Source organism: Danio aesculapii, chromosome 7 (assembly GCF_903798145.1).
Source record: "Danio aesculapii chromosome 7, fDanAes4.1, whole genome shotgun sequence".
Taxonomy (NCBI): Eukaryota; Metazoa; Chordata; class Actinopteri; order Cypriniformes; family Danionidae; genus Danio; species Danio aesculapii.
The window spans coordinates 5427921-5433853 of record NC_079441.1 but is presented as its reverse complement, the minus strand read 5'-3'; the positions used below and the strand labels follow the sequence as shown (position 1 = coordinate 5433853).

The following is a 5933-nucleotide window of genomic DNA, read 5'->3' as shown; positions in this document are numbered from 1 at the left end:
TACGTTAATCGTAAACGTTTTTAAATGAACATTTATTTATAAAAACAAAGGTTTGTCTTTGGACAACCTTTTCTTCATTTTTAAATAGATACAGAAAGTAAAAATAAGACTTTTGAGCTTTTACAGATCAGGAACAAGATAACAAAAAGGGTGCCACTTCAGCCTAAACGGCAGCTATGTTGTGTTTACTTGGCCTTTTTCTTCGCACTGTGCAAAAACAGAAGAGCATCTACTATGCCTTGATTCGGGGCGATTCCGCCTCGCCTCCAAAACGTGGCCAGCTGCACTGAATTGAGCGTTCACTCGCACCACTTGTAGGAATAAACCAGATTCTCCTCGCAAGGCGCTGCAGTCGTGTAAATATGCGATATTGTTTCTCCCAGAACGATAGCAGATTTTCTGAAACTGAAACTTTGAACAGTGGGCTACTCTTGCACTTCATCCATTATTTTGGGCATCTCATATCTTCCCATTCTGCAAAGCCCACTCTGCTTTTTTGCTGGTCCAATGCCATGTCCCACTACATCCACCCGCAACCGACTCGCAATTAATCATAATGTATTTTTTTTATTACCCGACCCGCCCGACCCGTGGATTATCCACAGCGCTCGCGGATATTACCACCATCCGCGCATCACTAGTGTGCAAGGCTGCTTCTGAGGTTAGATACACAGTAGTGATGGAAGTTCAGATCTTTATGGATGTTTGAACATACCAAAATTATGTAGTCAGCAATAGTCATTTCAGTCAGCTAAAACATCACCATGATCTGAAAAATGTCTTACAGTAAAGTTTTGCAACCCAACTGAAGCATGATTCACCTATTTAAATTCCATTATGATTTTCTGTTATGAAATAAACTAACATTTTTCACCAGATCCCCTCACTTAAGCCCTCGGTTTACCCGCGGTGCAGTTGTTCAAGTTTAGTTTACTCACAGCAGGCTGTCATGTACTGTGTTTGTGTTCGGGTCACTGAATCACGCATGCGCTGTATTCTCGCTTCACCGCTTCTCAATTTGATCTCAGTGTAACGTTACTGTTCTAATAACTTATTATATAGTATATATTGAATTATTTACAGTCAGAGGTGGGTATTAGGCTTGTTAAAAATTAAGTATTTTGTGCTTACTGGAGACGCGAATCGTTTCAAATGATTCAGTTCATTTTGGTGAACTCGTTCAACCGGTTCACTTAGAAGATCCGGTTAAAAAGACGTTCGTGATCGCGATACAGAAATAAAACCTATTATTGGGCACAAATGTGTAAAAGTAACAGTTTTAAGTGTCTGTATTTAATGCTGTCACCGTGCTGCTGTCATGTCCACTCACTGTTTTTGTCGCGGGAGCAACAGCGAGGATGACTGGAGGAGAACCGGCTCGATATGGCAGCAGGGTTACAGACTCTGAAGTGCCGTACCGGTCAAACATCTGCAGTGTGAATTATCTTTACTTCTAAAAGGCTTACAGTAAGATTATGTATTAAATACATTTACAAAGACGAAAACGAAGGAGGTTTTTACTATAATTTTAGTTAGTTTCAGTTAGTTTTGTATGAACACAATACAGTTTCAGTTAGTTCTATTTTTATTTCAGTTTATTTTTATTTCAGTTAACGACAATTATTTTAAATGATAGTTTTCGCTTTTTCATTCATTTTCGTTAACTATAATAACCTTGGTGGGGGAAACCGGAGCACCTGGATGAAACCCACACCATCTTGGGGAGAACATGCAAACTCCACACAGAAATGCCAATGGACCCAGCTGTATGTTTGTGTAAATTTTGAATTGTAATTTTTATGCAACGTTATTCCATGAAAGTCACTCCAATACATACATAAATGCATACATACATACATACATAAATGCATACATACATACATACATAAATGCATACATACATACATACATACTCACTTAAAAAAGTTGGGTTAATAATAACCCAACAGGTAACCCATAGATGGGTCAATTTGGCACCGACCTTCTGTTGGGTTATTGTAACCCAATCCATTGGGTTAATAAGGTTAACCCAACAATTTGGGTTATAAAAATAACTAATTTGTTGGGTTATTTTGCCAAAAAGTGGCTTAACCCCTAAATAATAATAAATTATTATTATTATTATTATTATTATTATAGTAGTAGTCATCTTTATATGAAAATAAAAAAATACACCGCTTTTATTACATTGGCAAAGCTTTATTTAAATCCATGAATTTAGTGCCACATCTTTCACAATAACAAACGCCTGAGAGCAGTCTATTTCATCCCCAAGCAGCAGGACAATAGGGTTCTGTCTCTGTTGCTCCTCCTCCTCTAAGTACTGAACGAAATACAAGTATACACACATGAATTAAATAATGTCCAACATTTATTGTCATAAATAATGCACCTAGAAGTCGCAAATCAACAAATTCTTGTTTTGCCTCCTGGTATGAGGGCCGAACCATCTTGCTGCACAATCTGTATGGCAGTGAAGAAATGATAGCTGGCTGAGTTGTTAAAGCGACATCTCCAAAGTGGGATCTCCAAGGCTGTCTTTATATCAAACAGAAAAAAAAACACAATTAAACTCAAAACAAGACCCTCATATCAAAGGTGAAATGCTATAAATTGGGATTAAAACAGAGCTGTTATGCAGGATTGTCTCACCAGATTAAATGTTTGCTTGAACTGGTAGATCCAAGGCTCTTCTTTTTTTGCAATACGAGAGGGTCCGCAGTGATGCATCTCCCCAAACTTCAAAAAGTTTCTTTGGTGTGTGGGTATAAAATACCTGTCCTGAACAATCTAAAAATAAACAAAAACAGCACTTAAATCCATGCCATGCAAACAGTACACTGGATTTATTAAAGGGATATTTTACACAAAAATGGAAATTCTTTCATCTGTAATTCACCCTCCCCTTGTTCTAAATCTCTCCTCAGATGAACACAAAACATGATATTTTGAACAATATAGGTAACTAAACCATTCTTGATCCACAGTGAAATTCCATAGCGTTTTTGTCTTCTGTTGAAGTCAGTGGGGACTATTAAGTTTTTCATTTGCTTTGTCCTTTAAAGTTATCCTTTTTGGTCAGCAGAAATAAATAAAAAAGAAATAAAAAAAATCAATCAACAACTTGAGGGTGAGTAAATGATGAATACACCCAAAAATCAGGGAAACACCCATACACTACGGCCAATTTAGTTTATTAAATTTACCTATACTGCATGCGTTTGGACTGTGAGGGACATGCAAACTTCACACAGCAATGCCAACTGACCCAGCTCCAGGACATGATGGATTCGCCTCTGCTGCTGAATGAGGGTGTTTCAACGATTTTTGGGTGTATTTCTCATTTACTCACCCTCAAGTTGTTGATTTATTTATTTTATTTCTGCTGACCACAGATGATAACTTAAAAGACAAAGCAAATCAAAAACTTGATCGTCCCCACTGACTTCAACAGAGGAAAAAATGCTGTGGAATTTCACACCAAGAATGGTTTAGTTACCTACTCCTCCATATACCAAATGATGTTCGCTCCAACCTTAAAACAGAAATTTTAATTTTTTAATTTTTTATTTGCAAATGTATGCCGGACCAAATAACAACAAAAATCATGTATTTACCCAGTTTAGCAATGGAGAAAAGATAACTGGAAGGCTGGAAGTGGTCATCTCCAGGAGTACCTTAAACAGATAAAGAGAAAAATAAAAACTATGAAAATGTGCACTTTTAGCTGCAGAATTAGTCTTTTATGTGAGTTCTTAAGGTACATCACATTTGCAAATTTGGTGGGCAAATAAGGTCCATTTTATATGGTCAATTGTGCACTGATGTTCATCAGTGTGCTTAATTCTCATGCTCAGAAACTTGCAAAAGAGTCAAACTCTTGATCACAGATTTCTACTGAAATAACAGTCATAACGCAATAATTAATATAAATAGGTTAATGTCTGTAATATCTCAATTTGGTCAAATGTTCTGAAATTTCTGAACTGTGCTTAGACTCTAAATCAGTCATCTGTAATTACCTGTGGTTACATGCCTGATACAGTCTAATACCAAATTCACACTGAAATAAGGCACAGAAACGCTTTTGAAAGAGACATTTGTGTCTTTACACACTACCGGTGCTGTTCAGAGAAGTATAAATGCATTTACAGAAGAATTACAAATGTATAATTTGATTTTAAGACATATGGTGATGTAAAGACACCTTTACAGTATATGATACTGCTTAAGTGTGTGTATTGGTGCATTTTTACATCATGTACATATTACAAAATACAGAGCTGTTGTTTTCTCACCTTTCTCAACAAGATTATCGAGGATTAAAGCTCGCTCTGTCCAGAGCAACCTACAATGAACAAACAAACAAAAAATAAAATTAACCACAAATTAACATGAGCTGACAGACAACATTTATCAGTTGAGTGGTCACAGCATCACCTGAATTGAAAACTGGGCAAGGACAGTGTATGTTTAAGGGCTTTGTATTATTGTTTATTAGCATATATTACTACTATTATTATACAAAGCTAGCAGATGTTAAAATTCTTATATGTATAATTTTTTAAGCTTATATTTAATTGCTGTATGACATATATAACCGATTAAACATTAATATTAGCATCTAACATTATCAGGGTTGTGGTTTCATCCCTGTAGGTTAGTATAAGATGTAGGGAAAATGCAATTTTCAGGGCCTTCAATATAGTACACACAAACAGTAATAATAACATTTAACTTTCAATAGATAATAACCAAGTACCTTGAAATGGATCAGGAATCCTCTTCTGATAAAAGACGATGTAGCAAGCTTCTGCTCTGCTCGTCCAGGATAACTTTCTCACGTTGCGATCCATTCAGCGCCCTCTAGCGGCGAATAATAACCAATAATAATATAATGCTCAGATTCCGTACTTCTTGGGAAAACTAGCAACTTCCTGAACAAAATGTAGCACATATATGTTTCTATATTAGTATTTAATTGTTACAATATAGTTTCCTAGCGAAAGGACAGTGTTTTTAGACAACATAACATACCTTCAACAAGACTGGACGCGACTCCGGTTTGATGTCTCTGCTGGGTCCTAAAGACGAGAAATACTGCGGAATATCTCAAATACGTGTATCATTTCCTCCAAAAGTAGTGTAGAGATGAACACGGAGGTAGAGAAAGCGTTTTTATCCGCATATAGATCGGCTATGAAGCGCGCACGCTTGTATAATCAATAATTACGAGTCCAGGTGAAACAGATATAAAAAAACACGACACGAGGAGGCAATTTGATTAAAAAAATAACAATATTACTGCATTAGAGCTTGCATAAACTTTATAACGCAAGAGCAGCATCACGTACGCATATTAATACAGCGGTTCTGTGTCAGATCAATCAGTTGACTGTTGAAATTTCAAAATTGTAACCCAACTGGTTGAGTTATTAAATAAATAACCCAATAAAAGGTTTACAATAACCCAACAAAGCACCAAATATTTTTAACTCAACCATTGGGTTAAATAAATAACCCAACGTTTTTTAGAGTGTACATACATACATACATACATACATACATACATACATACATACATACACAGTGTTGGGAGTAATGCGTTACAAAAGTAATGTATTACAGTAATGTATTACATTTTCCTGTAACGCAGTAGTGTAAGGCATTACTTATACATTTTCAGTAATATTTTACTCGGTACATGTTCAGTAACGCGTGCGTTACAACAAAGTTTTCGCCCGCAAGACATTACCAAATAAAAAATACCGCAAGTAAGTTCTATTATCTGTTCGTGGTTAGTGAATATATGCGCGTGTTGTCATTAATATCCCTGTGGCTATTGGAACTTTTTTACTTTGAACGCGGAATGATTTTAGCCTCTGAGCTCAAGGTCCGAGGCTATTGGCTCAGCCCGGTTCACAGTAAGGTCA

General features: G+C 36.2%; 1 long non-coding RNA gene across 1 annotated transcript; it reads right to left on the bottom strand.

Annotated features, from left to right (window-relative positions):
- Positions 1-2349: 2349 nt before the first annotated feature.
- LOC130232683 (uncharacterized) lies at positions 2350-4775 on the bottom strand. Its single transcript, XR_008838129.1, has 5 exons — positions 4763-4775; positions 4299-4348; positions 3618-3677; positions 2653-2790; positions 2350-2538 (listed from the first exon to the last, which is right to left on the bottom strand). It is a non-coding gene; the product is annotated as an uncharacterized LOC130232683 (long non-coding RNA).
- Positions 4776-5933: the final 1158 nt, after the last annotated feature.